General features: G+C 42.5%; 1 protein-coding gene across 1 annotated transcript in view; it reads right to left on the reverse strand.

Moving 5' to 3' along the window:
• The window catches only part of LOC108709434 (potassium voltage-gated channel subfamily D member 3), a 584,836-nt gene that overhangs the window by 559,484 nt on the left and 2,532 nt on the right, over positions 1-22,820 (reverse strand). The gene's annotated exons all lie outside the window — the stretch shown is intronic.

A 22,820-nucleotide genomic window follows, 5' to 3' on the forward strand; every position in this document is an offset into this window, starting at 1 on the left:
TGCATATAATGTCCTTTAAACTGGCAAAACTAGGTATTACACAGTGATATAGAAGACTCCAAACATGTCGAAAGTGTGTTCTATTTAATTAAACAAGAATCTGTTTTTATTTAGTGCAGATGTAGGAAGTATCTAGACTAATACCATCTAGATGCCTTTGGTAGTGTCAATCCCACTCATCTTCCAAGTGCAAGAATGAGCTCTACGTTTAATCTCCTCCATCCCCTCTGCTTCATGAGCTCTGAAACATTATAAACAAAGAGGGGGTTCACTACACAGAAATCAACTTTGAGGCAGAATGTGGCAAATAAGCATCCATTACTCCCTTTTGACTTTTGAGAGTCAAATGTCTGTTTAATCAAAAAAAAAAGTGGAAGATTTAAAAGCAAAATATTTGCATGAATATTTTTAAGAGTAAATAATGTTTTTTTAGCAAAAAACTTATCACCCCAAAAATATAAAATACCACCCCAAATCTCATATATATATCCTATTGTTCAGTCTGTAATTTTCCCCAACACAGAAGCAGTAATCTGTAGCTGAAATCATCCACTTTCAGCATGAAGCTCAGGGTCAGAATGGGCTGGCAGGACACCAGTAGAAAAAAAGCATTCATTTCCAAATTTTAACATTGACTTCAAGGCCAGCTGAGAAAAAAATTGTGACCCTCTATCACAGTTACAAAGTTTAGATGGGTTGAAAAAAGTCCATCAAGGTTAACCACTCCAAATAAAACCCATCATCCATACATACACACCTCCCTTCATACACTCATAAAATGAATATACCAATGTCTATGAGTGTAAATGTTAGTATCACAAAAACCTATTATGCTTGTCCAAGAAATTATCCAAGCCACTCTTAAAAGAATTAACAAAATCAGCCATCACAACATCATCCTTCAGTGCATTCCACAACCTCACTGCCCTCACTGTGAAGAACCACCTACAATGCTTCAAATCAAAAGCTAATTTCTTCAAGTCTAAACGGGTAGTCTCTGGTGCGGTGATCCTCTTTATGGGCAAAACATTTCCCCTGCTAGTTGTCTATAATGTCCTCTTATGTACCTGTATAGTTACTGTATGTCCCCTCGCAAGCGTCTTTTTTCCATAGAAAACTACCCTCATAATTTTAGCCCTTCATTTCTCTTACCAGTTACCAGGGACATATAAAGAGGCAACATTATGTTTTCATACTTTGAGTTAAAGCCCTTTTTTATGCAAAACAGTACTTTATTTGCTTTAGTAGCCACAGAATGATACTGCCTGGAATTAGACAAACTGTTGTCTACAAAAACCCCAAGATCCTTATCAGTTAAGGAAATCCCGAACACAATGCCATCTAGATACAGACGACAGAGGTACAAAGTGTTTTTTTTTAGAAAACTGTTTGACAACCATCCAATGCAAGCAACATCAAATTTTTGTAAAAGTGTAGGATTCTTTATCCGGAAATCCATTATCCAAAAAGCTCCAAATTACGGGAAGGTAATTTCCCATAGACTTAATCAAATAATTTAAGTTTAAAAAATGATTTTCTTTTTCTCTGTATTAAAAAAAACAGTACTCTGTACTTGATCACAATTAAGAAATAATGAGTGATTATTGTAAGGAAAACAAAGGTTTCGAGCACTCTGGATAATAGGTTCCAAACCTGTATCCTGATGCATGGAGGGACATCAGGCAGAACATACAGTATATAAATCTATATTACTACAAATTACCAGCTATGATAGGTATGAATGATTAGTGCAGGGGTCCCCAACCTTTTTCACCCGTGAGCAACATTCAGATTTAAAAGAGTTGGGGAGCAACACAAGCACAAAAATGTTCCTGGGTGATGCCAAATAAGGGCTGTGATTGGCTATTGGTAGCCCCTATGTGGACTGACAGCCTACAGGAGGGTCTGTTTGGCAGTACATCTGGTTTTTATACAACCAAAACTAACTTCCAAGCCAGGAATTCAAAAATAAGCACCTGCTTTAAGGTCACTGAGAGCAACATCCAAGGGGTTGGAGAGCAACATGTTGCTCACGAGCTACTGGTTGGGGATCACTGGATTAGTGGTTCAACAGTGAAAGGATCAAAGTGATTATCTGGTTTTTCAGGTCAAGCAGAACTTTGTGTTAGAGAAAGTCAAATCTGGGATAGGACGATGCCTTTATCAAAGACTTCAGGACTACTGACAATCAAGCTCCTGAAGTGGTCAGCAGGCCTAGTACTCAAAGGGGTTTGTGATGTGTTCCAGTTTTAACAGGTTTGTACATGTAGATGTGTAGCTATCCTTATATTAAACATTGCTAATCAATTGTTTTATAGATGATCCTGTGCGTCTCCCCAAACTACGTATATCTCCCATTACTATCCTCTGTTGGGCTGATGACTGTCACGATGAGTGCTCGGCGCTCCTTACCTCACTCCCGGCATGGCGGATCCAAGATGGCGGCGCCCAGGACTGCATGTGGGCGCAAGGACGCCGGCGCGGTGACGTCACACGCTGTGGCGCCAAATTCAAACTTAAAAGGACGCCAGAAACCCGGGTTCGATGCCCGAGTATAGCTCAATATTATATTGTGTTCCTGGGTCTCCCTGCTTGCCTGTTTTTCCTGTTATTGATCTTCTGCCTGTTTCCTGACATTTGAACCTTGCTGCCTGCCATCTCGAACCCTTGCCTGGACTTGACCTCTCTATTGGATTTCCCTTGAATTGTACTTTGCCTGGACTCACTGGAAAAGGACTTCCTCCTTGATCCTTACTACACCCCCCCGTGGGTGCCGCAGGCCCCCGCTGACATTATACTCGGGCCATGGATCCTACTGAGGAAGTTACGTCTGATGTCGGACGTGCGCTCCGCGGACTGGCATCCCGCATGGAGGAATATGAAGCCCAGCAGTATCGCATAGGGCAGGCACTCGATACCCTTCTCTCTCGTGTGCCTCCAGCGCCCCCTGCTTCCCAAGCTGCTGTAAATCCTCCCTTGGCGGTCGCCTCGTCCAACGCAGGATTCTCGTCTGGTGAGCCTCGTATTCCACCTCCTCCTCACTTCAGTGGGGACCCACAGGCCTGCAGAGGTTTCGCTACACAGTGCCAGATCCAGTTCGAGTTTCAACCTTTGCACTTCCCCAATGAACGTTCCAAGGTGGGCTATGTAATGTCTCGTTTGATGGGCAAACCGCTTGAGTGGGCAACATCTCTTTGGGAGAAGAATTCTCCACTGACTTTTGATGCTAAGGCTTTTCTTCAAGCATTTCGTACTGTGTTTGATGCCCCGGGTCGGGTCACTAATGCTCCTTCTCGTCTTCTGCAACTCCGGCAGGGAAACCGCAGTGTTAGTGACTACGCTATTGACTTTAGAACTTTGATGGCTGAGACTTCCTGGAATGACGATGCCTATAAGGCTGTATTCTATCAAGGACTGTCTATTCGCATTAAAGATGATCTTGTCTCCAGGGAGTTCCCTGACCTGCTAGAAGATCTGATTGCACTATCCATAAAGGTGGACACTCGTCTCAGAGAGCATCAAGTAGAGAAGGAGCATTGTAAAAGATTTCAACCCTTGTTGGCACCCCGTTTCCAAAGGCCTCTCTTGTATACTCCAGCTTCTCAAGCTTCTACTTCTCCTCCGGAGGAACCGATGCAAGTTGGAAGGGCTCGTCTGTCTGAACAAGAAAGGCTCCGTAGACGTACGGCTGGACTTTGTCTCTACTGTGGTGGGCAATCCCATTTAGCTGTCTCCTGTCCTGTAAAGTTGAAGAATGTTCCTACCCAGAGTAAGACTGGAATTTCTTTTATCAGTGGTGTCTGTTCCAAGTCCTCTGAAAACTCTCATCAGTTTCGTGTTCCTTTGCAGATCCTGCTGACCTCCAAGTCAATTCCTGTTTCGGCCTTCCTTGACTCCGGAGCTGCAGGAAACTTTATGGACTTGGCTTTTGCTAAAAAGATTGGAGCTCCTCTATCCTCCGTGTGTCCTCCCATACGAGTTTTCGCCATTGATGGCAGACCCCTCTCCACTGACACCATCACTCTATCTACCGGTGAAGTATCTGTTCAGACTGGAGCACTACATCGGGAGAATATGTCCTTCCTGATCATCCCTTGTCCCTCCACTCCGGTCGTGCTGGGTTTACCATGGCTACGACTACATAACCTGTCCATAGACTGGTTCTCCGGTCAAATCTCCCGTTGGAGTCTACATTGCCAAGGACATTGTTTAATTTCTCAGCCCATCCAACGGGTTACAGTATCTTCAACGAACTTATCTTCATTGCCCTCTGTCTACAGGGACTACTCCGGTGTTTTCTGCAAAAAATCAGCAGAATTCCTTCCCCCGCATCGGCAGTATGACTGCCCCATTGACCTCCTTCCTGGAACCATGCCTCCCCGTGGGCGGACTTACCCGTTGTCTCCTGCGGAGACTATTGCCATGAAGGAATATATTTCTGAGAATCTCCAGCGAGGTTTTATTCGTCCTTCCACATCCCCAGCCGGAGCTGGTTTCTTCTTCGTGGAAAAGAAGGACGGTGGTCTCCGCCCCTGTATTGACTATAGGGGTCTCAATAAGATAACTGTCAAGAACAGATACCCCTTACCCCTTATTTCTGAACTTTTCGACCAGCTTAAAGGGGCCAAGGTTTTCTCCAAGTTGGATCTCCGCGGGGCTTACAACCTCATCAGGATCCGAGAGGGCGATGAGTGGAAGACAGCTTTCAATACTTGTGATGGGCATTACGAGTACCTTGTGATGCCCTTCGGCCTCTGCAACGCCCCTGCTGTCTTCCAGGAGTTCGTTAATGATGACTTTCGGGACCTCCTGGGGAAGTCGGTTGTTGTGTATCTGGATGACATCCTCATCTTTACTCAAGATTTGGAAACCCATCGCTCCCAAGTCAAGGAGGCTCTTTCTCGTCTCAGGGAGAATTCCCTCTTCGCCAAGCTGGAGAAGTGTACCTTCGAAGTTCCTAAGATCTCCTTCCTTGGCTATATTATTTCGTCTGAGGGCTTCGAGATGGATCCTGCCAAGGTATCAGCTATCCAGAAATGGCCACTCCCCCAGAGTACCAAGGCGAGCCAGAGGTTCATAGGCTTTGCGAACTATTACCGCCAATTTATTAAAGGCTTTTCTTCCCGCATTGCTCCTATCCTCTCCCTCATCCGCAAAGGAGGGAAGCCCAATTGTTGGCCTTCTGTGGCTCTTGAAGCGTTTCAGTCCCTGAAGGATGCCTTCATTTCTGCCTCAGTTCTTCGGCATCCTGAGCCTCACCTACCCTTCTTCATTGAAGTTGATGCCTCTGATGTCGGGGCAGGTGCTATCCTTTCCCAGAGACATTCTGCAGATGGTAAGCTCCATCCGTGTGCATACTTCTCCAAGAAGTTTTCCTCCGCCGAGCAGAATTACAACATTGGGAATCGTGAGCTTCTGGCTATCAAACTCGCCCTCGTGGAATGGCGTCATCTCTTGGAAGGTGCACCTCATCCAGTCACGATTTACACTGACCATAAGAACTTAGAGTTTATACAATCCCTCAAGAGACTAAACCCCCGTCAGGCGAGATGGTCTCTCTTCTTCTCTCGTTTCAATTTTGTCCTGACGTATCGTCCTGGGACCAAGAACCGGAAGGCAGATGCCCTGTCTCGAAGTTTCTCCCCAGAGGGCCGCCTTCCTATAGAGCAAGATCCTATCATCCCTCCATCCAGGATCTTCGCTGCTGTATTACCCCAATTCGCTGAACAAATCATGTCTTGCCAGTCTGCCGCTCCTCCAGATACCCCCATTGGAATGGCCTTTGTGTCCCCTGAGTTACGCCTTCCCATCCTCCAGCAGACTCATAGCTCCAAACAAGCCGGTCACCCTGGTTCATAAAAGACTCTTGAGCTCCTTCGGCGCCTAGTTTGGTGGCCGACCATCCGCAAGGATGTCAGAGACTTTGTTGCAGCTTGTAATGTTTGTGCCACCACTAAGGGTAGCCACTCTCGACCCTGCGGTCTTCTACAACCACTACCGGTACCCTCTTGCCCATGGACTCATTTGGGTATGGACTTCATTGTGGAGTTGCCGCCCTCTTGTGGGAACACTGTCATTTGGGTGGTAATAGACTGCTTCAGCAAGATGGCACACTTCATTCCCTTAAAGAAACTCCCCTCTGCTGTGGAACTGTCTCTTCTCTTCATACAGCATATATTCCGTCTACATGGCTTTCCTGTGGAAATTGTCTCCGATAGGGGATCCCAGTTTGTCTCCAGATTTTGGCGTTCCCTATGTAAATCTTTGGGGGTTTCTCTTCAGTTCTCCTCTGCCTATCACCCTCAGACCAATGGGGCAGCGGAGCGAGTGAATCAAGCTCTTGAACAATTTCTGAGAAACCATGTTTCCATCTGCCAAGACGACTGGTCAGATCTACTCCCGTGGGCGGAATTCGCTCACAACAATGCCAATCACTCTTGTACTGGAAGATCTCCTTTCCTGTCTGTATACGGTCAGCATCCTCTAGCCTTTCCTCAGGACTTTCTTCTCTCCGACGTTCCCGCTGCTGAAGATCATGCGGCTCACATGTCTGCCATCTGGACTGCCACTAAGTCTAATTTGGAAAAGAGCTCCCTGGTGCACAAGACCTTTGCTGATCGTAGAAGAAAGCCTTCCCCTCCATACAAGGTTGGTGATAAAGTCTGGCTTTCTTCTAGGAATATCCGCCTGAAGGTTCCATCTCCTAAGTTGGGCCCTAAATTCGTGGGTCCTTTCTCCATCTCTGAGGTGATCAATCCTGTGGCTGTCCGTCTGCAACTACCTCCTGAGATGCGGATTCCCAGCGTGTTCCATGTTTCCTTGTTGAAACCTGTGGTGTCCAATCACTTCTCTTCTGGTCAGTCCCCTCCTTCTGCCATCCTCGTGGACGGCCAGCAAGAGTACGAAGTCGAGAAGATTCTGGATTCTAGACTCTCCAGGGGATCTCTCCAGTACCTCATCCAATGGAAGGGCTTTGGTCCTGAGGAATGCTCCTGGGAGAAGGACTCGGATGTGCATGCTCCCCGCCTTGTGAATATCTTTCATAGTCGGTTTCCCCAGAAGCCTCGTCCTGGTGGTCCGGTGGCCCCCCGTGGGGGAGGGGGTACTGTCACGATGAGCGCTCGGTGCTCCTTACCTCACTCCCGGCGCGGCGGATCCAAGATGGCGGCGCCCAGGACTGCACGTGGGCGCAAGGACGCTGGCGCCGGAGCGGTGACGTCACGCGATGTGGCGCCAAATTCAAACTTAAAAGGACGCCGGAAACCCGGGTTCGATGCCCGAGTATAGCTCAATATTATATTGTGTTCCTGGGTCTCCCTGCTTGCCTGTTTTTCCTGTTATTGATCTTCTGCCTGTTTCCTGACATTTGAACCTTGCTGCCTGCCATCTCGAACCCTTGCCTGGACTTGACCTCTCTATTGGATTTCCCTTGAATTGTACTTTGCCTGGACTCACTGGAAAAGGACTTCCTCCTTGATCCTTACTACACCCCCCCGTGGGTGCCGCAGGCCCCCGCTGACAATGACACAGCTTAAAGCAGAGTGGGCTTGTAAGTGACATCAGGCTGGGGGTGGTGTGAAGCACTTTTTACAATTTTGCTGCAGCAACTTTGTACCACCTCCAATCACTCAAAAAGCCACTCTGTTCAACAAAGGTTAGTAGCTGGTAGATTGGGTGGGGGAAGAATTAAAAACACAGGGCATGAAGCTTTGCCTATTAAAAAATCTTTTTAAGGTAAGAATTAAGGGCAAAGACACTTTCAATAGCTTCCTTCTAGGCAAAATCAGTGATTAGTCACTTGAGAAGCAAACCCCTAAAAATTAATAGTAATAATTAACAAAACACTTAATACCTGACCCATTTTGGGACTGGAAGCATAAATAATAAAAATTATTTTTGAGAAGTAATTAATTGACAAAGAAAAAGCCAAATCTTTGAATGACTTTTGGGCTGAGGCCAAATATGAGATGATAATGTATAAAGCAAAATTATATAGTTTATACTGTATAACCTGTACTTATATTTTTCAACATGTTTTATGTGTATTGCAGGACTGAATCAATAAAGAATAGAGTTCTAGCAATGGGATTGTAACAACTGTTCCAAAAGGTCATTATGATGTCACCACTTCAAGAAATAGCTTTCCTTGTGTGTTTCAGCTCTTCTTCACCTTTTCAGTCATCTCAAAAGTGTTCCAAACTAGCCATGGATATATATATATATATATATATATATATATATATATATATATATATATATATATATATCCCTTTCAGCACTCCTTTTGTCGTGTTACACTCCACGTGTGGCGTTTACCTGATGGCACATGACAACTAGTACAGACTGCACTTCTAACCAGGTGGAAATAGGGGCTCACTATCTACGTAGCTTGCACTAACTATCTGAATAACTAAGAGAGGGCAAAGTCCTTTAATGTATTCCCAAACAACAAAGTCTCTAAATCTTCAAGCCCTCCTTTAGGATACTGCCCTTTTAAACAGTCTCTTTGGGTGATTCACACATCTGCAGTGTGACTACTAGTTCCTTTGCATATTCAGATGGAAATCCCCTGCTGATACTAGTTTCTCCAATCTGGATTTCTTTCAATCTCTGTCATCCAGGCACAGTATCTGGCATTAGTGATGGGCGAATTTGCGCCGTTTCGCTTTGCCAAAAAATTCGCGAATGGAAATGGCGCCGGCGTCTCGTTTTTGAGGCCGGTGCCCGTTTTTGACGCCGGCGCCCGTTTTTCCGCGAATTTTCACGGGCGTTTCGCGAATTTATTCGCTGGCGGCGAATCGCGCAAATTTGCCGCGAATTCGCGCCTTGCGAATAAATTCGCCCATCACTATCTGGCATCCATGTGCCAGCCTTATCCAAATGTCTGCTTTTGGTGGGCCTTCCAGCTCTCTGGGCCCACCAGCAGTTCCTCTTTCTCTCTCTCTGTCCACAGCGTGGTTCTGCAAAGCAAAATTACAGTCACACAGGACACCATGCAAGTGGGGAGACCCTTGTGTATTTATTAAAGTGTAACATTTTGGGGGCGATGCAAGCAGGGAGACCACTGTATATTTATTAAAGTGTAACATTTTGGGGAGAGTGCTGCCGGTTACACTTTAATAAATATGCAGGAGTCTGCCCGCTTGCGTTGTGTCCTGTGTGACGGTAATTTTGCTTTGCAGTATACTGTGTTCCTTTCTACTGCATGGTTCTCTCTGCCAGGCTGCTCTCTATATAATGCATTTTTAATCTTGACAAAGGCTCTAGATGTGAGCCGAAACCTTGATTCTTTACGAAACATGGAATTTTTTGCAAAATTCCCAGGAGTGCGTCTCCCTATCCTACATTTTTACATAGATCTGGATCTTCATGGATTATTTCTATCTGATTATCACAGGGACAAACACATACCTAAGGACTTCCACATCCGTAATATTCCTACTATCGGCCGTACAAATCCCGAATTCTATATAATGTGGATCGGCGTCCTTAATCGCTGCTCACTAGATCTGATGATTCTAGTGATTGGGGAGGTTGGACCGATCTTGCCAAGATCCACAAGGAACGGACTGCATATGAGCTGGAACATCAGGACATTATTTCCCTTGACTTGTTACAAGAAATGCTACAAAAGGTAAACTTGCGGGTTGAGAACTATAAAAGGGATTTATTACGATTTAATGGGGAAAAACTCCGCAGGGAAACCGAGAAACACCATGGATAACAGTTTGGGGGACTCAGAGGGAGATGAACAGTTGGCTAATACCAATACAGCCATTAATGATACAGTGGGTGTCATCACAATGGGTGCAGGTTTAAGTCCATCACCAGTGAGAAACTTGCAACATTTTTTAGAGGCCCCAGCAGCGGCTGCCTTACCCCCCTCAGGCGTAGAAAAAGACAAAGACATCCGACCCGTAAGGGTTCGAAGAGGAATGCAGCACACAAAATAAATATTCCAGTTTTAAATTTGTCTTCCCATACGCTAACTTTGGGGGAAACTTCATTATTAAGTAAAGGGCTTTCATATGTTCCAACAGTAGTGTTTGATCCATTTCAATTCGAAGTGGAAATGTTTAAATTTGTGAGGTCCCTGGATCTGAAGGAGTTCTTTAAGAACAGTGAGGAAAAACCTTGTGATGGGGAAAATTACGTCTTAAAAGTACTTTCTGTCCAAAGACTGTTCAATTAAGATTAACTGTTCATCCTTCAATTAAGTTATTTAAGACAGCATTAGAAAATGGTGGTGCTGAACTTGACACTTCCTCCAACAGATACATGAATTTAACCAGGTCTGAGACGGAGGCCATTGGGACACTTAGTGGAGATAATGATATCATGATACACCCCACTGACAAAGGCGGGGGTATTGTAATACTTAATTATGAGGACTATAAGCGTGAAATTATGGCTCAATTAAATGATGATAATGTTTATGAGCCTCTGACAATAGACCCAGTGGTAAATTTTAAGCGACAGATCGATCTTATAATTGAAGATGCATTTGAGAATAAGTGGATTACTGGGTGTGAAAAAGCATTTCTTATACAAAAGCACACTAAATGCCCTATATTGCACACTCTCCCGAAGGTGCATAAGGGCCTATATCTTCCGGGGAGGCCCATTGTATCGGCTATTGATAGCCTATTACATCCTTTGGGCATGTATATAGATAGGTTGTTACAGCCGGTTGTTCAAGCTACAGATTCTTATTTAAGGGATACACCCCATTTTCTAGAGTGCATTCAGCATATTAAATTACCTATTGATTAAACTATCTGCTTAGCCACAATTAGTATTCCTCACAGTGAAGGTATTGAGGCAGTTGGGTTGTCCCTAAGTCACAATTTATATAAAATTTTTGGATGTGGAGGTGTGGCGCGAAAAAGACACATTGCAATATTCTCCATACTGTAAGTCTAGGGATAGGAACACTTTACTTTACAGCTCGAGTTGCCATCCTAGTACGCTTAAGAGATCCTTACCTGTGTCCCAGTATTGTCGGGTTTTGCGTAATAATTCTAGTAATGAAAAAATGTGACGTGCAGCTTAAAGAGATGTGAGAAAGATTCAGAAATAAGGGCTATACAACCCTTGTCTTTGGCTCATGAGAGAACAAGTATTCCTTGTGAGAAGTCCAACAGTAGCCACTGGACTTTTGTCACTAAATATAACACTGCATCCAATCAAGTGAGTCGTATGGTTAAGGACAATTGGTCCATTATTAGGGCTGATAAAGATTTGGCCATACTTTGCCCTAATCCATCTATGATGGCATATACCAGGGGACAAAATTTGCGGGATTTGTTGGTGTTAACTGACCCGGTGAGGTGTTACCAGAACAGCCCATGTGGTTGAAATCTGGTAAACCGGGGTGTTTCACTACTAATTGTATTTCCTGCAGACATATGTCACCAGGGGAAGCTTTTTACCATCTCCATACGGGTCAAAGAATTAAAATTAAACACCGGATCACATGTACCACTACACATGTTTATGATTACTTGTCCTTGCAGTTTGGCCTATATAGGCAAAACTGATTTAACTTTAAAGGGATCCTGTCATCGGAAAACATGTTTTTTTTCAAAACGCATCAGTTAGTAGTGCTACTCCAGCAGAATTCTGCACTGAAATCCATTTCTCAAAAGAGCAAACAGATTTTTTTATATTCAATTTTGAAATCTGACATGGGGCTAGACATTTTGTCAATTTCCCAGCTGCCCCTGGTCATGTCCCTTTAAGAATACGGATGGATACAGATCAGCCATTAGCACAGCGTTCAGAGATAGGAAGTCAGTGAAACCTGTGGCTAAACATTATCTTGAAAAGGGACACAGGCAACCCACTTTTAAATACATTGGAATTGATCATGTCCCGGAGCCTAGGAGAGGGGAGATAGGTCCCAGATGTTGTTACAACATGAAACATATTGGATTAGGCGACTTGATACAATGTCTCTGAAGGGACTCAATGAACAATGTTTCTTTAACTGCTTTTTGAACTTGAGATAAATGTTGTTGAACATAGACTGTGCCGTTCATGATTTGTTCATTGACCGAATATACTGATTATATTAGTTTGTTGCTACTATATTTATTGTGTAACCATTTACTATATTTTTACAAATAAGTTACTTGTTCACTGTATGAGGTTAAATGGGAGGCATGATTCTGACGAGTATGGAGGGTTACGCCTATGGAAGTCTTTTTAAGTGTGACATGTTTAATGCATTTTTAATCTTGACAAAGGCTCTAGATGTGAGCCGAAACGTTGATTCTTTAACAAACATGGAATAAACAGTGTGATTTTGCAAAATTCCCAGGAGTGCGTCTCCTTATCCTACATTTATATATATTGTGAGACACCAGCTGGAAAAGTAATAAATGGTGTCTATATTTCATCTAGGTTTATTAGCTATACATGGTGAGGGGCTCCAGGGAATAGATATAGGGAGAAAACCAGCTTATGGGTTTTCTCCGAGTTGTTTTGAATTTCTGGTCTGGGTCCTGGAGTCCGTAGGCTTTGTAGAGCATTGGGTGGGATGAAGCTTCCATTCCTAGGTCCATTACGGATTTTGTGCCAGGAGCATGTTCAGCTGACTGAATAGTAAAAGGAGTGTTACAACTCAGAACAGTGAGAAGGGGGAACCACTGAGAGGAGAGATCAGGCTCCCTAAAACCAAGCCAGCCACACTCATTGGGAGAGGTACTGGGGCTTGTAAGGAGGCATTGAAAGTTCCTGACTGTTTGGATTTATGCCATGATGAAGTAAGCTGTTTTCATTTTACACTTGAACTGTATAAACGAGCAGGCCCGGTCCTGTTTACAAACTCCACTTGCTGTTCACTTCATGTTATGCAAGCACTGCAGCCACCAATTGAGCAAATCCCCACATATGGTGTTTGGATGCGGGCAAGATTCTTAAATAGACAGTACTCTTAAAGGGAATTTCTCAGCAATTATGGAGGAACTAGTAAAGCAGCTAGTACTGGCAAATGCTAACCAGCAGCAGGCAAACCAACTGCAGCAGAGAGACAAGTGGGGTCAGTTTCCAAGTTGCGAAAGTTGATCCAGTCCTCCCTGCAAAAGCTTACACTTGATGATGATGTTGAAGCTTACCTGACCATCTTTGAAAGGGTCGCAGAGAGAGAGAAGCTCCCTGAGGATCAGTGGGCTGAAGTACTGGCTCCTTTTCTAACAGGTGAACCCCAAAAGGCATATTATGATCTTAGCTGGCAGGATGCCAAAGTGTATGCCAAGCTGAAAGGGGAAATCCTGGCCAGGATGGGTGTTACCCTGGCTGTCCGAGCCAGGAGGGTCCATGTCTGGGAGTATAACCCTACCATACCGGTGATATCCCAAATGTTTGATCTGTTCCATCTTACCAACAAGTGGTTACAGCCCTTACTTCCAGTCAGATCGTGGAGAGAGTTGTCTGTGATCATTTTATCAGAGCCCTGCCGCTAAAACTACAGCATTGCATTGGATGTACAGATCCCAAAGATGTGGATGAGCTTATTTCCATTGTGGAACGCTATACCACTACAGAGGAGTATACCCAGGAGCTGTATTCTAAGAGGGTACTCTCTAAGTTCGGCAAAACCACAGACTCCGGTAACACTGTTCCTTTTGGGCAACGGGTGGCGCAGGCTCCTAAGGAAAGGGAAAAGACTCCTGTACAAGTCAGGCCCAAAAGGGCACCTAGCCCTAAAAGTAGTACTTTTTCCAGAGACAGGGCACAAACTGTGTGTTGGCAGTGCCAAGGACTAGGACGTATGGCTGCTGAGTGTCCTTTACTTCATGAGCCAATGGAGTGTGAACTAGTCAGACGCATGTCGATGTTTGCAAGCCCTGTGTGCACAGCCCACTTGGAATGTGAGATAGACAGACAAATGTGTTCTATCAAAATCCACTGAGGGCTCTATTAGACTCAGGAAGTTTGGTCACCCCAGCCAAGGCAGATGGGAGTTATCTGTATACATGGTGACACTAAAGATTATCCTACGGCTACACTAACTTTTGAGACTCCTTGTGGCACTGTAAAGCATGTAGTGGGTGTGGTTAAAAACCTGTTACACAGTGCCATTATTGCATGTGATTTTCCTATGTTTTGGGAATTGTGGGGTAAAACACAGGTTGTTACCTCCATAAACACGTTGGAGGGAAATTTTGGTAATGGCCCTATCCCAGAGGAGAATCTGGTAACAGATGACCCGGTAGCACCCTTTACAAGTTTCCTTGATCCTTTCCCCTAAGAGGTCATGGCTGGGGACCCAGAGGAACCCCCTCCTGAAACAGAGTTGCCTGATTTGCCAGTCTCAAGGGACAACTTTGGAAGTGCCCAGATAAAGGACCCCAATTTAGTTAATGCCTGGAGAAGTGTTAAGGTAATAAATGGGGTGCCTCAGGAGCCAGAGACCAACATAGTGTATCCTCACTTTATGGTGCAAAATGATTTACTGTACAGAGTAGATATGGTACAGGAGGAGGTGCTAGAACAATTGGTGGTACCTCAGCCCTATGTAAGATTGGTGTTAGACCTGGCTCATTCGCACATTTTGGGGGGACAGCTAGGGGTAAGAAAAACTAAAGAGAGAATCATGCAAAGATTCTTTTGGCCAGGGATATATAAAGCTGTTGAAGAGTTTTGTGAGTCTTGTCCCGAGTGTCGAATGAATGCGCCCCAACCACATTTTCGGAGCCCACTAATACCACTTCCTATTATTGAGGTTCCTTTTGAGCCGATTTCCATGGATCTAGTTGGCCCTCTACCTAAGTCAGCCCTGATTTCAGAAAGTTAAATGAGATCTCCAAATTTGATGCTTACCCCATGCCAAGGGTAGATTGAAAGGTTGGGCCAAGCTAGATACATCTCTACTCTTGACTTTACCAAAGGCTATTGGCAGGTACCCTTGACAGACAGGGCAAAGGAAAAGACGGCTTTTTCTCTTTTTCTACCCCAGAAGGCCATTTTCAGTACACTGTCCTGCTTTTTGGTTTGCATGATGGACCGTATACTGAAGCCACATAGTAAGTTTGCCTCAGCATATTTAGATGATGTAGTGATTTTTAGCAGAAACTGGATTCCCCATCTTTCAAAGGTACAGGCTGTTCTAAATTCCATACAGGAAGCTGGGTTAACAGCCAATCCAAAAAAGTGCACAATAGGCATGGAAAAAGCCCGGTACCTGGGGTATAATATAGGACAGGGAGTTATAAAACCCCAAATAGATAAGATTGAGGCAATTAAAACCTGGCCACAGCCTATTTCAAAACAACAAGTTAGAGCCATTCCGGGGATTGCAGGTTATTACAGAAGATTTGTGCCCAACTTTGCTACTATAGCCGCCCCACTTTCAGACCTTACAAAAGGAAAAAAAGTCTGCCATGGTCAAGTGGACAGAGGAAGCAGAAAAATCCTTTCAAAGGTTAAAAGAAATATTATGCAAAAGGCCAGTGTTAATTACACCAGACTTCAATAAAGAGTTTCTGGTACAGGCAGATGCCTCTGATGTTGGGCTAGGAGCAGTCCTATCACAGGCAGTTAATTCAGAGGAGCACCCTGAAGTTTATCTTAGCAGAAAGTTAACTCCAGCAGAAAAAAACTACTCCATAGTAGAAAGGGAGTGTCTAGCCGTAAAATGGGCTTTGGACTCCTTGAGGTATTATTTGTTGGGTAGACAGTTTAAATTGATTTCTGACCATTCTCCCTTAAGATGGATGTCTAGAAATAAAGGGAATAATGCAAGGGTTATGAGATGGTTTCAGACCTATGGGGTAGAGCACTTTTGGCCAACAAGCAGTAGACTTGTGATAAAGCGTCAGCATTTCCTTGCTGAGACCCGGGTCTGTGCTCTACAGAGAACTTAAAGCCGCCCCTATTTTTTGCCGCCCTAGGCCCGGAACTATGCGGCCTTGCCGCAAATCCAGGCCTGCATAATACACACACCGATGAAACTGGCCATAGACAACCCAAAGACATTTATAACAAATTGTTACATTTAAAAAAGAGGGAAGTGGATTTGGACCTACAGTACACGGACTCAGATTACTTTAGGTCCAAAAAAATCCCAAGAGGCATCTTTAGAAACAAACACTATTGAATGACACATCCTTTTTGGAGCTTCATCAAAAATTGAAAAGCAATGTTGAAAGCTTTAAATCTGACCTACTTCATTTCAAAAGAGAAAAGCTGCGTAAAGTGGAGGACGACTACCAGCAGCACCGTGTATACCGCTGGCTTGGAGGCGGTGGAGCTACTGGTGGTTGGCGTGGAGGCATCCCAAGACAGTGCAGACAGCGCGGTAGAACACTCAGTACAGTGGATAGCTCTGGAGACTCGGGAGAAGAGGAAGGGATGTCAGTGGAACGCAATACAGGAAGCGCAAGTGGAACGCAAAGCAGCCAGCGATCAGGAAGATGCAACACTGAAGGGAATCAATGCTCGGCCCATTCTCAAGTGGATTCTCTACACACCGACCGAGGACCAACAGATATAATAACACCTATGAGCACCCGGAGCATAAGCAGAGGTGGAAAAAGCAGGTTCTGCAGGGGAAGAGGCGGCCGTGGACGTCCCCCTTGGTTCCCACAATGAACCCCATCTATAACCTATCTCATCATACACTAACGCCAGCTGAGACTTCCCTTCTTAGTAAAGGTACTTCCTTTGTTCCCACTGTACCATTCAATAATTTTAATTGGCAAGTGGAATGTTTTAAATTGGGCAGAAAGTTGAGACTATTAGATGATAAAAAAAGGGGACAATGATGGCCAAGATTTTTCCACCCCTGCATCTAAATGGAAAAGTAAGAGCACTTATGACCCCGTGTCAAATAACACTAACATTAAAGTATTCCTACAAACTGTAAATCATGAAGTGAGTGCACTCCCGGACTCTACATTTAAAGTACACCCGAATTTAACACCTGAAGAGAGACAATCTATACACTCGCTGAGAAATGATGACACTCATAATCAGACCAGCAGATAAGGGGGGAGGCATTGTTGTAATGGACTACATTGATTATCGTAATGAAGTTTATCGTAACAGTTAAATGTGGAAACAGTTTACACAAAATTAAAAGGGGACCCAGTGAATAAATATAAACATGAACTTGAAAGTACCCTAAAGGGAGTCCTTGAAAAAGGTTGGATTACTAAAAATGAAAAACAGTATTTTACACAGAAGTTTCCAATTTGCCCTATGTTATATTGTCTTCCTAAAATCCATAAGGATGCAAGCAATCCTCCTGGTAGACCCATCGTCTCCTCCAGGGGAGGTTTGCTGCATCACATTGGATTATATTTAGATCACTATTTGCAAGACACAGTGCAATTATTACCTTTTTATCTAAAAGATACCCTGCATTTACTGGAAATTCTACAGGACTAATCATTTTGGCAAGCATACATGTACCTGTATGTAGTCGTTATACCATTATTCCCCATCGGTAAGGTATTGAATCAGTACATTGGGTATTACAAAATTCTGATAGGTATGATGGTCCACCAATAGAATTTATTTGTCAACTTTTGGAGATGAAGTGTAACTATTTCCGATTTAAAAAACAATTTTTTGTACAAAGGGAAGGCACGTCGATGGGAGCACCCATGGCACCCGCCTATGCAAATTGTTTTATGGCTCAAGTCATTATGAACAACAAAATATTACATCTATTTTAAAGACTCCCTTTTTCTATACTTACGGTATATCGATGATGTGTTGATAGTGTGGGATGGTGAGAAGGTGGATTTGCTAAATATGGCAGAGAGTTTGAATAATTTGAACTCTACAGTTAGATTTACAGTAACATATGACAAACAAAAAATTCAATTGTTGGACGTGGAGATTTATAGGGAAGCAAATAAGTTGGGATATAAACTATATAGAAAACCTACAAATAGGAATAACTTGCTCTATTCTACAAGCTTTCACCCACCTAGCTCCAAAAAAGCAGTCCCCTTTTCACAGTTCTTGTGCACAATAAGCAACAACTCTGATAACGACGTATGTGAAATGCAATTACAAGAAACATTTAATTGTTTTGCACACAGAGGCTATAACCAGTCTGCATTGAATACATCCCTAAAAAAGGCACATACACATGTGTCTAAACAACCCGATCCAAATAAGCAAAATCGCTTTATTGTCACTTCAAGACACAAAACAAATACAGTATGAGATGATATCAACATTATATCACTAGGCAGTGATATAACTAAGAAAAGAAATAAGAAAAACAGTACTACAGGTATGGGACATATTAGCTAGATAAGAGATGTTTCTGTAATTTGGATCTCCATACTTTGTCTACTAAAAAAAATATTTAAACATTAAATAAACCCAATAGAATTGGTTTGTCTCTATTAAGTATTAATTATAGCTTAGTTAAAATCAAGGACAAGGTACTGTTTTATTATCAGATAAAAAAGGAATTATATTTTCAAATTTTTAATTATTTGATTAAAATGGAGACTGTGGGGCAAATTCACTAACCTCCGAAACTTCGCCAGCGACCACTTCGCTCACAGCGCAACACTTCGCCAGGTGCAGATTCGCCAGGACAACGCTAATTCACTAAAATCCGAAGTTGCGTCCAGTGCGCCGAACGCTGGCGAAGTTGTGCCAGAGTTGGCTAATTTGCAAATGGCGGGAAGTTAAAGTTCAATGGACGTAGCTGCAGCAAATACATTACACTACACAAGCCCGGGAAACCTTAATAAAATAAAATTATGTTGTTATATTGCCCTACACATGAGCCCAGTGTATAGTTTATGTGCCATATGTTAGGAAATGCAGGGGGGAAGCTGGTTACCCCCAAAAAATTTACTTTTCAGCCTATCACCCTGAAAAAGGAAAAGAAGCTAGCATTTTTTGGGACTTAGAAAAATTTTCAACTATTTTTTAAAGAACTCCTATCTACTCTATTGCAGTTCAAGAGGTGGTGCAAGAGGTAATGTTCAGTAACATCTGCATCTTAGTGAATTTGCATAGTTATGTCCATTTGCCAGAGTACCGCTCTATCGTCAATCTCCTTCGCTAGCGAATTTACGACAGCGACCGTTAGTAAATCGGCGAAGTACCGAAATGACGTGAATTTTCGCACGCGTTTGTCACTTTGCCTTTTAGTAAATTTGTCCCTTCGGGAGATGGCCTTTCCGTAATTTGGAGCTTTCTGTATAATTGGTTTCTGGATAGTAGATAATAGATCCCATACCTGTATTACATGTGAAGGGTTACTTTTCTTGTCTCTTGTTCTATCCTGTGTTATGGCCTGCAACTGTTCTTAGTTTTTGCTGACCCAGACATCTTGTCTTTCTGTTACGCTATATTCTTGCACAATATGAGTACGTGCAGTACTTAGCATAAACATGTTTTCGCAGCTGCATATCCAAGGTTATATTACACGCATGTAACACATCAATATTTTGGAATATTCTTTGTCTTTGAGTTTCATATAAGTTGTTGTAATACTAACAATAAACTGAACTTGTTATGAGTCTCACTGCCTGCTAGTGTCTCTCAAGCTCCCGGATCCGTGGACGTACGGACGCGCTGTGAAGGTGACCCCGGGCGTCAGTAGCCGGTTACCCCAACAACATGCTTTACAGCATTAGAGAAAGTAGCATTCATAGCTATCAGTATTGCTGAGCTTTCTCATTGGCTGTGTAAATCAGAAATTAAAAGCAGAAGCTATAATGGCTGATCACTCCTCGTCCTTCATGTTCTGTTCATTCCCATCAAGTGGGAACTTTGTACTGCAACACTTAATTCCATGAAAGAACCAGAACAAGCCTGTAGCAAATGTTTCTGTTTGTAATATCTAGCTTTATAATAATGCATTGCAGAAAATAAATATCTGTAAATGGCCTATACACATGATAACATGATACACATGATAATGCTAAAAATGCTGTATTTTGTATACTAAACATAAACCGGAACTTACTGCACCAGAAGCCTAATTAAACAAATGATTTATGTTTTCAAAATGGCCGCAGGGGTCATCATCTTGTCAAACCATCTTTACAAGACCAAGACCATGCACATGCTCAGTGTGGTCTGGGCTGCTGTTGGGAGGTTAAGCTTAGGGATCATCATAAATTATCAAAACAAAACAATTCAAATAATATCTGCCATGGAAGGTGATACAGCAAGACTGACTAATAATCAGAATATGCAGACTGCACTGGGTCTGCAGATACAAATCCCTACAAGGTCGCCGTCTGCTTTACAGGGAAACAAACAAAGCTGCTCAGGTTCTGGGAAGTAATGTGGGGGCACCCCCTGCCAATGGAAAGTATGGTTGTGTCCCTGCAGAGCAGATAGGGACCATCTGAAGTTTCCTATCCGCAGCTGTCAGAGCAAGTAAAATGAAGGGGGAATTTCACTGCATACAGTTCAGTTTCTTATAAAAACTGTACACATGTATTAATTAAAGTATATTAGAGATAGATTTATTTTTCATTAAAGAAAGTAAAGATGGGATTTTATTATACATCCCCTTAAAGGGGATGTAAAGGCAAAACAATAAAATCCTATCTTTACTTTCTTTGGACTTTGTGAAAAGCTGAAAAACAGACATTGCAAATTGCAAGGTATAAAATGGATGCTCTTTTCCTATACTGTTTCCTACACTCTTTAAAGTGAAGTCAGTATGATATCTGGAATGAGTGCAACCTTTTTGTATTATAAATATAAATAAGAATATTTATCTTCTATTGGCACTTTTTGTTATATATGTCAAACTAGTTTAGCATATCTTTTGGCATGGGTATGTTCATATATATCTCTTTATTTAATTGTCTATTTACACACAGTTATGTCAAAACTGTGAATTACAGAGGGTCATACAGTGTTAAAAAACATTATTGTTTACAGTTGTGTGTTTTAAAGTTGCACATATTAAATAACTGAACTAACACTGAACCACATCATGACATATGCACTCTATTGCATGTGCAAAGTCAAAGGGAGAATGGAATAAAGGGGGGTCACTGTTATCTGGCATATATGTTTTAGCATGTAATTCCAAAACAAGGGAAGAACTAATACAGATAATAAATCAGACAAGGGAGCAAAGGAGAGGTGGTAATATGCTAGCTATTTTTATGCAGTTGTTTATGCAGCATTTAGGCAACAGTTGGCAATTTCTATAGGTCTTTATGTCTCTATATAAATATTAAGTGCTGGAACAGATGTTCCATGTTTCTACTGAAACATCCATATTTGCGGAAGCACATACAATTCATTTATATCAGAGATTGCCAACAAGTAGAACCCAGCTTACAGCAATGCATTGTGCAAATTGTCCTTATTAGAAATAGCTATTGCCCTAAAAGATATGATCACTAAGGAATGTTAAGTTCCTGGTTATAATATTGTTCTAGAAATTAAACATATAGTAGCCGTCACACTTCTCGTGACTCAAGAGACAGAGAAAGCGTATCTCTGTCATCTAAGATAAGAGACAAAATTGGTTGCTGCCCCTTGCTGCAGTGAAAAAATTAACAGTTAAATGTTCCCACTTGATTCCGGATAATTATTGCAAATGAGAACACTTTTAAAACTCTCTGAGTTGTAATTATTCCAGTCTGATGGGTTTGGGTGACGTCACAAATCCCAATTGATTGTTATACATGAAGTCACAAAGAAGGAACTGCTTAAGCAATGATGAGGGAGGGGGAATTTATTCTTCTTAAAGAGACAAAAATTAATGCACAGTACAGATATATTCAGTCTGTCTTCCCATGTGTTTGATTGAACTGCTAATTCGATACACAAGGAACACTAAAAGAAAAGGGACAGTTTGTTGTTATGTAGACCTTGAATGGACAATCCTGAGGTTCTCCAGATGCTTCAAAACTACAAGTATGATGGTGGGAGATGCAACTCAGCAACATCTGTACAGTAAGCTAATGCTACATACAAAGTAGTACGATTGAGAGGAGGCTTTTGTAGGCTCTACAGACCTAAAATGAACAACCTATGGTCCTCCAGATGCTCTTGAACTACAACAGGGATTAGCAACAGCAGCTGGAAGACCACAGGTTGTCTGGGTTCTCAAGCTAACTAACAAAAATACTGGTTAGGTACCAACTTAGGGGAGAAGGACATGGATGATGTCCTATTGAGCAGCCTAGATGTTCACATTGACATGCAATAAAATAAATACTGGTGATACCCTTAATTTTTGGAATACTGATGTGATATTACAGAATCAAACCATTTCCATGTTACAACTCAACTAATGAAAACCTATTGTAAAACGTGAATTTAGTGACATCCATTCTTCTGTCTCTTCTCCACATGATGCCATTGTAACTGAGGGGGCCTACTCCTGCACATAGGGAATGGGTATTATTTACAATGGTAATTTCTGTCATACTGAACTACAAAGCTACAAATGCATTCACCAGATCTACTGAAAAGCAGCACTGTATTTTTATTTTCAAGTGTAACAGGACAAAAGAGCCTGCCACACAAGGATTACTGTTATTATTGCAATTGCTATTTTATCTGCAAAACATTTGTCTATATGTTGTTTCGGGTAGACAAATGGTTTCAAGCTTCTATTCTATACCAACATGCACAGGGTTAATACATCCCTGTACTACGGTAAGGCCCCATTCTATATAAGGCGCTACCAAAACATCTGGCACTATGGATCAAACACCATTCCACCAAACTTGATTCCTTGTTTTAAAGTAAAAAATACTGGAAGTCTGCAATATTTCCAAGGCATGTTAACTCCTATTGATCATTAGAATAAAAGAGGTAAGTGGGCGAAATTTTCTGTAAATTATAATTCCAACTGT

Source organism: Xenopus laevis, chromosome 2S, assembly GCF_017654675.1.
Source record: "Xenopus laevis strain J_2021 chromosome 2S, Xenopus_laevis_v10.1, whole genome shotgun sequence".
Taxonomy (NCBI): domain Eukaryota; kingdom Metazoa; phylum Chordata; class Amphibia; order Anura; family Pipidae; genus Xenopus; species Xenopus laevis.